Source organism: Pelophylax lessonae, assembly GCF_965119305.1.
Source record: "Pelophylax lessonae genome assembly, chromosome: 5".
Taxonomy (NCBI): domain Eukaryota; kingdom Metazoa; phylum Chordata; class Amphibia; order Anura; family Ranidae; genus Pelophylax; species Pelophylax lessonae.
In genome coordinates, this window is record NC_138772.1 from 4,632,903 (window position 1) to 4,646,251 (window position 13,349).

The 13,349-nt window shown below is 32.9% G+C and overlaps 1 protein-coding gene across 4 annotated transcripts in view; it reads left to right on the forward strand.

The window, feature by feature from the left end:
• ADGRB1 (adhesion G protein-coupled receptor B1) overlaps positions 1-13,349 on the forward strand; it is a 912,987-nt gene that overhangs the window by 757,866 nt on the left and 141,772 nt on the right. The window lies entirely within an intron of this gene.

Here is a 13,349-nt window from a genome sequence, read left to right on the forward strand (position 1 = left end):
CGCCGCAATGTCGCAGTCCCGCAAAAAAAATCGCAGATCCCCACCATTACTCGTTAAAAAAAAAAACACACCAAAAATGACAAAAATCGTTCCCTTTGTTAGTAAACGCGATAACTTTTGTGCAAACCAATCAAAATACGCTTTTTGCGATTTTTTTTTTTACCAAACATAGGTAGCATAAAACAAATTGGCCGAAAATGTTAAAAAATTTTGATTTTTACATTTTTTGGGGGGGGAATTTCATATATAAATAAGTGAAAAATATTGTTATTTTTGCAAAATTGACGCTATTTTTTTGTTTATAGCGCATGATCAAAAAATCGCACAGGTGATCAAATACCACCAAAAGAAAGCTCTGTTTGTGGGAAAAAAAAGAACGTCAAATTCGTTTAGGTACAGCGTCGCACGACCGCGCAATTGTCCATTAAAGTCACGCAGTGCCGAATCGCAAAATACCCCCTGGTCGGAATGGGGGTAAAATCTTCCGGGGCTTAAGTGGTTAAAGATGTCCCGAGTTCCCTCAGAAAAAAGAAAGGCCATCCATAGTGAAGTACATTCCGAATAAATTTATTGAGGCAAAAGAAAGTTACTTACAAACATATATAAAAAGCAAGCGATAAGGAACACGATTGGCTGAGCGGACCTGACGTCACTTCCGGCCGGTGAAGCGCACGCTGCGAGCAGCGAACCACCGAGCCGTGTTCCTTATCGCTTGCTCTATGGTAAGTAGACAACCACAAGGGGACGACCACCCCATTCGATGCACACAGTGGAGCACAGCAATCTATCTGCAACTGATGGACATTATATATGGACTTTATGATTTTAATCACTTGCCTACTGCCCACAGTATATTTACTACGGCAGTCAGCCCCTCACAGGCAAAGCGTCGCTAGCCTGTGAGGGTCTCGGGACCCCCCCACGTGTGTGACCGGTGGACCCGATCGTCCGCCGGTCACTCGAGATCGTCCGCCGTGAAGGGAGAAAGGCAGGTGGCTAATGTAAACAAGCCGCCTGTCATTCTCCCCTGTGTAGGAATAGTGATCAGATGGTTCTACTATGTTGGACCGTTGATCTCTGTTCCTACACCTCAAGCCACAGCCAATCACAGTTAGAATCACGCCCCTAGGGACACACATAACCCCTCCCTCTCAAAAAAAGTTACCCCCCTTCCCTGCCAGTGTCATTATTACAGTAACAGTGCATATATATATAGCACTGATTACTGCAGTAATGTCACTGGTAACCCCAAAAGTGTCAAAAATGTCAGTCAGGGGTCCGATCTGTCCGCCGCAATGTCGCAGTCCCGAAAAAAAAAATCGCAGATCGCCGCCATTACGCATTAAAAAAAACAACAAAAATGACAAAAATCTTTCCCTTTGTTAGTAAACGCGATAACTTTTGTGCAAACCAATCAAAATACGCTTTTTGCGATATTTTTTTTTTTTTTACCAAACATATGTAGCATAAAACAAATTGGCCGAAAATGTTAAAAAAATTTTGATTTTTAAATTTTTTTGGGGGGGGAATTTCATATAAAAAAATGTGAAAAATATTGTTATTTTTGCAAAATTGTCGCTCTTTTTTTTTGTTTGTAGCGCATGATCAAAAAATCGCACAGGTGATCAAATACCACCAAAAGAAAGCTCTGTTTGTGGGAAAAAAAGGACGTCAAATTTGTTTAGGTACAGCGTCGTACGACCGCGCAATTGTCTGTTAAAGTCACGCAGTGCCGAATCGCAAAATAGGCCCTGGTCAGAAAGGGGGTAAAATCTTCCGGGGCTGACATTTATGCATTTATGAATTGGAGTATTTATTAAGTGATTTTGTGAGATTTGCACTTTATACTTTGCACTGATTTATATATTTTGCACATATTTATACACCTATTTATTTTGCAATAATGAGCAGCGCTGTAAAGACGAGAAGGACCTGTGATTGGCTGAAGCCATCGTAGGCTTTGGTCATCTATAAATATGGGTGGGATCGCCACTTACCGATCGCCTAGCTGGGAAAATACGCCATGGAAAAATACGACTGGGAAAATACGCCGTGACTTTGAGGTTTAATACCGGAGTTATGGCGGCGGATACATGTCATCACCCCGGTGAGACGTGTGCAGAACCCAAAAATTTTGTTTCGTTTTGATTCGTTTTTTACATAAAAATGTTTAGTTAAATTTGTTAAATTCATTTAATTCATTTTCGGAATTTGTTTTTTGTTTATTGGAATTTGATTCAAATTTTCTGAATTTGGTCGAATTGAACTCAATTTGAATGAAATTCGATTCGAATTCCATTTGAATTTATTCTATTCAAAAATGCTCATTTTGGAAGATAGTTATATTCATTCCATTCTAATTTATACTATTCTATTAGAATTCAATTTTTTTTCTATTCGAAATTCGAAAGATGGTTATATTCTTTCTATTCTATTCTATTGTTTTTTTTCTATTCTATTCTTTCTGTTCTATCATTTTATTTTCTATTCCGATTCTTTTCTATTCAAATTTCAGAAGATGGTTATATTCTTTTTATTTTATTTTTCTATATTCTATTCTATTATTTTCTATTCTAATCTTTTATTTTCTATTCAATTCTTTTTTTTTTCTATTCAATTAAATTTTTTTTCTATTCTAATCTATTTTTTTCTATTCAAATTCATTCTATTCCTATTTTGGGAAATGGTATATTCTTTCTATTTTATTCTATTCTATTTTTTTTTATATTCTGTTTTATTATTTTCTCTTTCAATATCTCTTTTATTGTAATTTTCCAAAAAAATAATAATACACATACAGAAAAAACAAAACAACAAAATATCAACCTAAAATGTTGCAAAAATTATTGATCATAACATTTTGCCTCAAAAAAAAAAAAAAAAAAAGGGGGGGGGGAGGGGGGGAAGAGGAAAGGAGGAAAGGACAGGGAGAGAAATAGGAAAGGGGAACCTTCCATCCAACTCAGTTTAGCCATCAAACAATCAAACAATGGGGTTTCCATATATATATATATATATATATATATATATATATATGGAAACCCCATTGTTTGATGGCTAAACTGAGTTGGCAAAATGTTATGATCAATAATTTTTGCAACATTTTATGTTGATATTTTGTTGTTTTGTTTTTGGAAAATAACAATAAAGGAGATATTGAAAGAGAAAATAATAAAACAGAATATAAAAAAAATATAAAGAATAGAATAGAAAATAACAGACTAGAATCTAAAAAAATAGAACAGAATAGTGAGAATAAAAAGAATATAACCATCTTCTGAAGTTCAAATAAAAGATTAGAATAGAAAATAACAGAATAGAATCTAAAAAAATAGAACAGAATAGTAAGAATAAAAAGAATATAACCAATAAAATAATAAAAAGATCGAAGATAATGAGCATATATATGCTCATTATCTTCGATCTTTTTATTATTTTATTTTACTTGCTATTCTATCCTTTTCTATTTTAATTCAAATTTATTCCATTCAAATCCAAATTGATTCTATTCGAAATTTGAACTTCAGAAGATGGTTATATTCTTTTTATTCTTACTATTCTGTTCTATTTTTTTAGATTCTCTTCTGTTATTTTCTATTCTAATCTTTTATTTTCTATTCAATTCTATTTTTTTCTATTCTAATCTATTTTTTCTATTCAAATTCATTCTATTCCTATTTTGGGAAATGATATATTCTTTCTATTTTATTCTATTCTATTTTTTTTTTTTTTATATTCTGTTTTATTATTTTATTTTACTTGCTATTCTATCCTTTTCTATTTTAATTCAAATGTATTCCACTCAAATCCAAATTGATTCTATTCGAAATTAGAACTTCAGAAGATGGTTATATTCTTTCTATTTTAGTCTATTGTTTTTTTTCTATTCTATTCTTTCTGTTCTATCATTTTATTTTCTATTCCATTCTTTTCTATTCAAATTTCAGAAGATGGTTATATTCTTTTTATTTTATTCTTTACTATTCTTATCTATTTTTTTATATTCTCTTCTGTTATTTTCTATTCTAATCTTTTATTTCCTATTCAATTCAATTTTTTTCTATTCTAATCTATTTTTTTTCTATTCAAATTCATTCTATTCCTATTTTGGGAAATGGTATATTCTTTCTATTTTATGCTATTCTATTGTATTTTTTTTTTTATATTCTGTTTTATTATTTTATTTTACTTGCTATTCTGTCCTTTTCTATTTGAATTCAAATTTATTCCATTCAAATCCAAATTGATTCTATTCGAAATTAGAACTTCAGAAGATGGTTATATTCTTTCTATTTTAATCTATTCTAGTCTATTTTTTTATATTCTATTCTATTGTAATATTTTCTATTGTTCCTTTTCTTTTCTTTTCTTTTCCTTTCTATACTATTCTATTCCTTTATAAACGTTTGGAAATTCATTTCAATTCGGATTTTCTGCAAAAATTGTTTCGCTATTTTGGATTCATTTAACCAGTTGCCGACCGCCTCCTGTATATTTACTGCGGCAGGCTGGCTCGTACAGGCAAAGCGACGTAGGGATACGTCGCTCGCCTGGGAGGAGCTAAGGGGTGAGCGAGTGCTGCTCGCAGCGGGGGAGCCGATGCGTGTGTCAGGCGGCTCCGATTGCCGTCTGATACTCTCGATCGCTCCCTGCTGAGAGAGAAGGACGGTTGGCTGTGTTGTAAACACAGCCGACCGTCCTTCTCCCTGGAATGATCACAGAGTGCCTGTGATCCTTCTATATAGGATCGCATGTCTCTATGGTCATTTCACAAGCCCCTCCCCCATACAGTTAGAATCACTCCCCTGGGCTCACATTTATCCCCTTGATCACCTATACTGTTAACCCCTTCCCTGCCAGTGTCATTATTACAGTGACAGTGCATATTTTTAGCACTGATTACTGTAGTGATGTCACTGGTCCCCCCAAAAGTGTCAAAAATGTCAGTAAGGGGTCCGATCTGTCCACCGCAATGTCGCAGTTCCGCTAAAAATCGCAGATCGCCGCCATTACTAGTAAAAAAAAAAAAAAACATTAAAAATGACATAAATCTTTCCCGTAGTTAGTAGATGCGATAACTTTTGCGCAAACCAATCAAAATACGCTTATTGCGGGGTTTTTGTCACCAAAAATATGTAGCAGAAAACAAAAAAATTTTAAAAAAATTTTGATTTTGAAATTTTTTTTTTTGAGAATGTCATATAGCAGAATGTGAAAAATATTGTTTTTTTTTTTTTTTTTTTTTTTTAATTGTCGCTCTTTTTTTGTTTATAGCGCAAAAAATAAAAATCGTCCCAAATGATGTAGCTTTATTCACTAAGACATTTCTGCTACTAAAAGGTTTGCTGTGTGGTTAGGTCTGATATTTAGGGGTTTTATGTATGGACTCTTATAAGTAGTATAATCAGTTATTATTTATTATTTAGTTATTATTATTTATTATTTAATTAGTCTGTATTCTAAAGTTTTCATTTCACAGGGCAGACTTCCAACTTGTTAATTATTTTTTTTTAATGAATATATTATGTAATCGATTTAATTAAATCTCTAAATTTGAACCATCTTTTTCCATTTTTAATGAGACCGGTATTTTCTTTATGTATTTTAATTATATATAATGTATTTTATGAATATAATCGGTCATAATAAATGTTTATAACTATGTCTGATCACCGTGAATTTTCTTTGCATGGGTATTGGTACGTTTTAATATGATTGGATTAGTGTGGGGTTTTGTGTTTTCTATGACCATTTTTGTATATATTTTATAGCCCTGAAATAGAGGAGGGGGGGGGGGGGGGAGCGAAATATTTAACACCCGAAATACTTTGGCTGTTTTCTTTCTTTCTTTTTTTATTTATTTAATTTATTTATTTTTTTGTTAATAACAAACGCCAACATTAACCGGTTGCCGACCGCCGCACGACTAAATACTGCGGCGGTCAGCCCCGGCCAGGCAGAGTGACGTACCGGTACGTCACTCGCCTGTCACTTCCTTGTGAGCCAATAGCGGGCGAGCGCGCGCCCGCGGAGGCGCGCGCCCGCCGCGGCTCGTTCACAGGGAAGTTAGTGCGTGTGACCGGCGGACCCGATGTCCGCCGGTCACTCGCCGATCGTCGGTACAGAGGGAGAAAGTCAGGCGGCTGATGTAAACAAGCCGCCTGTCATTCTTCCCTGTGTAGAAACAGTGATCAGACGGTTCTGCTATGTAGGACCATAATCACTGTTCTTACACTAGTAGCCACAGCCAATCACAGTAGAAAGCACGCCCCTAGGGACACACTTAACCCCCCCCTCCCCAATAAAGTTAACTCCTTCACTGCCAGTGTCATTTTGCAGTAACAGTGCATATGTATAGCACTGATTACTGTAGTAATGTCACTGGTACCCCCAAAAGTGTCAAAAATGTCAGTCAAGGGTCCGATCTGTCCGCCACAATGTCGCAGTACTGCAAAAAAAATCGCAGATCGCCGCCATTACGCGTTTAAAAAAAAACACCAAAAATGACAAAAATCTTTCCCTTAGTTAGTAAACGCAATGACTTTTGCGTAAACCAATCAAAATACGCTTTTTGCGATTTTTTTTTTACCAAACATATGTAGCAGAAAACAAATTGGCCAAAAATGTTAAAAAATTTTGATTTTTACATTTTTTTGGGGGGGAATTTCATATAAAAAAATGTGAAAAATATTGTTATTTTTTTCAGAATTGACGCTCTTTTTTTGTTTATAGCGCAAAAAGTAAAAATCGCACAGGTGATCAAATACCACCAAAAGAAATCTCTGTTTGTGGGAAAAAAAGGACGTCAAATTCATTTAGGTACAGCGTCGCACGACCGCGCAATTGTTCCTTAAAGTCACGCAGTGCCAAATCGCAAAAAAAACCTGGTCGGAATGGGGGTAAAATCTTCCGGGGCTTAAGTGGTTAAAAGATATAGCATTTTTTTATTTTTTGGTCTAGACCTTTTGTACAAGATTTTAGTTGCTGACTGTGACCCCCACCAGGAAGATTCATCCCCTCTTTTTGTTTAATAATGACAATCAGGGTCACTGATAAGGGGGGACTATCAGTCCTCCTGTAGGGGGCCCCGGTACACAGGGGGGCCCCAACAGCACAGGAAATCGGTGCAGTCGGGCAATTTATAGAAGGAAGCCCTGTGCGACTCTCCGGTTTCACCCCCTCCTGCCAGCTTTCAGCTGCTGCAGGGAGAGACACAGGCACAGACACAGGGCATCGCTCCTGTGATTGCTTCTCTGACACCGATCCCCCGGCCTGTTCTGCCTGGGTCTGACCCCCCCTTTCCATGTGTCCCCCCTATCACTATGACGGCCACCCTCACACAGCGCTGCCGGGTTCCCTACCCTGTAAAAAAAAAAAAAAATTGTAAAAAAAAATAAAATATAATTTAATATAGTAACAGATAATTTTAAAAAAAATGTAAAAAAAAATAATAATAATTGTAAACATTTTTAACATTTTTTTAAAAAAAAGTTATACATTAAAAATAAATAAATAAATAAAAAAGGGCTAAATCACACAGGTTCTCTGTTATGTTTGTGTCCCCTAATAATGGTTTTAGTGTATTTTTAGTGAAAATCTAGTCTAGTCTTAATAAATGGGGAGGGGCTGCCAGGTAGGCTGTACGGGGCCCCGTGATTTCTAACAGCCTACCTGGCAGGCCCCCCCAACAGCCTGATGACAAATACATAGGGACACCAGTGACAATTAAAAAGGGATTTTCGTCACTTACTGCTGTATTGTAATTTTGCCAAGAGATTAGTTTAAACAATAAAAAAAAAAAATACCGATGGGTTCTAACCATGTTCTGCTCTATTAAAAAGAAAAAAAGAAATAAATGTTGAGATACATTTTTAAATATTAACAAACATACCTGATGAGTTCTAACTTTGTTCTACTCTAATAAAATAAAAATAAAAATTAGAAAGAGAAAAATTTTGGCAAGAGATACATTTTTAAATTTTAACAAAGAAAATACCTCTAACCATCTTCTACTCGTGCCAAATGTTTTCTATTTCTTTCTATTTTAGTAGAGATAAATTTTTTATATATATTAAAAAAAAAAGAAAAAGGATGGGTTTTAATTATGTTTTAGTCTATTAAAAAAAGGAAGAGAAAATCTTTGGCAAGAGATACATTTTTATATATTAACAAATAAAATACCTGATGGGTTCTAACCATGTTCTACTCCTTTAAATAAAAAGAAAGAGAAACATTTTGGCTTGAGATACAGAAATTATTCACAGCGCTTCACTTCTTCCACATTTTGTTATGTTACAGCCTTATTCCAAAATGGATTCAATTCATTATTTTCCTCAAAATTCTACAAACAATCCCCCATAATGACAACGTGAGAGAAGTTTGTTTGTAAATCTTTGCAAATTTATAAAAAAAACTAAAAACATCCCATGTACATAAGTATTCACACCCTTTGCTCAATACTTTGGTGAAGCTCCTTTGGCACCAATTCCAGCCTCCAGTATTTCTGAGTATGATGCTACAAGCTTGGCACTCCTATTTTTGGGTAGTTTCTCCCATTCTTCTTTGCAGGACCTCTCAAGCTCCATCAGGTTGGATGGGGGAGGGTCGGTGCACAGCCATTTTCAGATCTCTCCAGAGATGTTCAATCGGGTTCAAGTCTGGGCTCTGGCTGGGCCACTCAAGGACATTCACAGAGTTGTCCCGTAGCCACTCCTTTGTTATCTTGGCTGTGTGCTTAGGGTCGTTGTCCTGTTGGAAGATGAACCTTCGCCCCAGTCTGAGGTCCAGAGCGCTCTGTAGAAGGTTTTCATCAAGGATGTCTCTGCACATTGCTGCATTCATCTTTCCCTCCATCCTGACTAGTCTCCCAGTTCCTGCCACTGAAAAACATCCCCTCAGTATGATGCTGCCACCACCATGCTTCACAGTAGGGATGGTATTGGTCAGGTGATGAGCGGTGCCTGGTTTCCTCCAGACATGACGCTTGCCATTCAGGCCAAAGAGTTCAATCTTTGTTTCATCAGAGCAGAGAATTTTGTTTCTCATGGTCTGAGAGTCCTTCAGGTGCCTTTTGGTAAACTCCAGGCGGGCTGTCATGTGACTTTTACTGAGGAGTGGCTTCCGTCTGGCCACACCCATACAGGCCTGATTGGTGGAGTTCTACAGAGATGGTTGTTCTTCTGGAAGGTTCTCCTCTCTCCACAGAGAAACGCTGGAGCTCTGTCAGAGTGACCATTGGGTTCTTGGTCACCTCCCTGACTAAGGCCCCCCTCCCCCGATCGCTCAGTTTGGCCAGGTGGCCCGCTCTAGGAAGAGTACTGGTGGTTCCAAACTTCTTCCATTTACAGATGGTGGAGGCCACTGTGCTCATTGGGACCTTCAATGCTGCAGAAATGTTTCTGTACCCTTCCCCCAATCTGTGCCTCCATACAATCCTGTCTCCGAGGTCTACAGACAATTCCATGGCTTGGTTTGTGCTCTGACATGCACTGTTACCTGTGGGACCTTATATAGACAGGTGTGTGGCTTTCCAAATAATGTCCAATCAACTGAATTTACCACAGGTGGACTCCAATCAAGTTGTAGAAATATCTCAAGGATGATCAGAGGAAGCAGGATGCACCTGAGCTTAATTTTGAGTGTCATGGCAAAGGGTGTGAATACTTATGTACATGGGATTTTTTTCCTTTTTTATTTTTAATAAATTTGCAAAGATTTCAGACAAACCTATTTTATGTTGTCATTATGGGGGATTGTTTGTAGAATTTTGAGGAAAATAATGAATTTAATTAATTTTGGAATAAGGCTGTAACATAACAAAATGTGGAAAAAGTAAAGCGCTGTGAAAAATTTCCGGATGCACTGTTCATTTGTAAAAAAAAATAAAAATAAAAAAAAAAATCTGATGGGTTCTAATTATGTTATACTCTTAAAAAAAGGAAGAGAAATATTTTGGCAAGAGTTACATTTTAAATATATAAACAATATACCTGATGGGTTCTAACCATGTTCTACTCTTGCCAAAAGTTTATATTTCTATTTTAATAGAGATACATTTTTTCAAATATTAAAAAGAAAATACCTAATGGGGTCTAACTTTGTTCTACTCTATTAAAAAAAAGGAAAATAACATTTTTGGCCAGAGATAAAAAAAAAAAAAATACCTGATGGTTTCCAGCCATGTTCTACTTAATATAAAAAAAAAATAAAATAAAAAAAGAGAACATTTTGGCAAGAGATACATTTTTTAAATATTAACAAAGAAAATACCTGATGGGTTCTAACCATGTTCTACTTTTCTACTTAATTAAAAAAAAAATAAAAAAAGAGACACATTTTTAAGTATTACCAAAGAAAGTGCCTGATGGGTTCTATCCATGTTCTACTCTTGCCTAACATTTTCTATTTCTTTCTATTTTAGTAAATAATTTTTTTTAAAATAAAAAAAAAAACCTGATGGGTTCTAATTATGTTATACTCTATTAAAAAAGGAAGAGAAAAATGTTGGCAAGAGTTACATTTTAAATATTTAAACAATATACCTGATGGATTCTAACCATGTTCTACTCTTGCCAAAAGTTTCTATTTCTATTTTAATAGAGATATATTTTTTCAAATATTAAAAAGAAAATACCTGATGGGGTCTAACCATGTTCTACTCTATTAATAAAAGGAAAAGAACATTTTTGGCAAGAGTTATAAAAAAATACCTGATGGTTTCCAACCATGTTCTACTTAATAATAATAAAAAAAAAAATAAACAAAGAGAACATTTTGACAAGAGATACAATTTTAAATATTAACTAAGAAAATACCTGATGAGTTCTAACCATGTTCTACTTAATAAAAAAAAAAAAAAAAAAGAGACACATTTTTAAGTATTAACAAAAAAAGTACCTGATGGGTTCTATTCATGTTCTAGTCTTGCCAAACATTTTCTATTTCTTTCTATTTTAGTAGAGATACATTTTTTTAAATTTAAAAAAAAAAAAAAAACCTGATGGGTTCTAATTATGTTCTACTCTACTAAAAAAAAAAAGGAAGAGAAAAATGTTAGCAAGAGTTACATTTTAAATATATATATATATATATATATATATATATATATATATATATATATATATATATATATATATATATATATATATACACACCTGATGGGTTCCAACCATGTTCTACTTTATATATAATATAATATTATATATATATATATATAGATATATAAAGAGAACATTTTGACAAGAGATGCATATTTAAAATAATAACAAAGAAAATACCTGATGGGTTTTAACCATGTTCTACTTTATGAAAAAAAAAAAAAATAACATTTTGGCAAGAGATACAGATTTAAATTTTAACAAAGCAAATATAAATCCTGTATTATAATAATAATTATAAAATACCTCATGGGTTCCAACCATGTTCTACTAAAATAGAGAAAGAGAAAAAATGTAGCAAGAGATACCTTTTTTAAAAAAAAAAAACATGTTCTACTCCTAAAAAAAAAAAAAAAGGAAGGAAGAAAGAAAGAGAAAACTTTTGGCAAGAGATACATTTCAAAATATTAACAAAGAAAATACCTGATGTGTTCTATTCATGTTCTACTCTTGCCTAACATTTTCTATTTCTTTCTATTTTAGTAGAGAATTTTTTTTTAAATAAAAAAAAAAAAAACCTGATGGGTTCTAATTATGTTATACTCTATTAAAAAAGGAAGAGAAAAATGTTGGCAAGAGTTACATTTTAAATATATAAACAATATACCTGATGGATTCTAACCATGTTCTACTCTTGCCAAAAGTTTCTATTTCTATTTTAATAGAGATATATTTTTTCAAATATTAAAAAGAAAATACCTGATGGGGTCTAACTATGTTCTACTTAATAAAAATAAATAAATAAACAAAGAGAACATTTTGGCAAGAGATACAATTTAAAATATTAACTAAGAAAATACCTGATGAGTTCTAACCATGTTCTACTTAATAAAAAAAAAAAAAAAGACACATTTTTAAGTATTAACAAAAAAAATACCTGATGGTTTCTATTCATGTTCTACTCTTGTCAAACATTTTCTATTTCTTTCTATTTTAGTAGAGATACATTTTTTTTAAATAAAAAAACCTGATGGGTTCTAATTATGTTCTACTCTACTAAAAAAAAAAGGAAGAGAAAAATGTTAGCAAGAGTTACATTTTAAATATATATATATATATATATATATATATATATATATATATATATACACCTGATGGGTTCCAGCCATGTTCTACTTTATATATATATATATACTTTATATATATATATATATATATATATATATATATATATATATATATATATAAAGAGAACATTTTGACAAGAGATGCATATTTAAAATAATAACAAAGAAAATACCTAATGGGTTTTAACCATGTTCTACTTTATGAAAAAAAAATAACATTTTGGCAAGAGATACAGATTTAAATTTTAACAAAGCAAATATAAATCCTGTATATAATTATAAAATACCTCATGGGTTCTAACCATGTTCTACTAAAATAGAGAAAGAGAAAAAATGTAGCAGGAGATACCTTTTTTAAAAAAAAAAATATGTTCTACTCCTAAAAAAAAAAAAAAAAAAAAAAGGAAGGAAGAAAGAAAGAGAAAACTTTTGGCAAGAGATACATTTCAAAATATTAACAAAGAAAATACCTGATGGGTTCTATTCATGTTCTACTCTTGCCAAACATTTTCTATTTCTTTCTATTTTAGTAGAGATACATATTTTTTTTTTCTTTTAATATTTAAAAAAAAAATCTGATGGCTTCTAATTATGTTATACTCTATTAAAAAAAAAGTAAGAGAAAATTTTAGCAAGAGTTACAGTTAAAAAAAATTTTTAAAAAATATGTTTTTATATATATATATATATATATATATATATATATATATATATATCTCAATACCTAACGGGTTCTAACCATGTTATACATTATAAAAAAAGAGAGATACATATTGAAATATTAGCAAAGCAAATATCTAATGGGTTTTAACCATGTTCTACTTTAAAAAAAAATATATAATAATAATAATTAAATACCTGATGGGTTCTAACCATGTTCTACTCTATTAAAATAGAGAGAGAAAACATTTGGCTAGAGATACCTTTTATAAAAATACATGTTCTACTCTTAAAAAACAAAAGGAAGAAAGGAAGAGAACAATTTTGGCAAGAGATACATTTTTATGTAGCTACATATTTCAGTTTTTAGGTGCAAAAGCGTTGATCCACCTGATATTTTCTGCATGCCTTTTGGGGAATGGATTTGGTCTTCCTGCTGTTTGTTGGACTTTTAATGATTGGATAT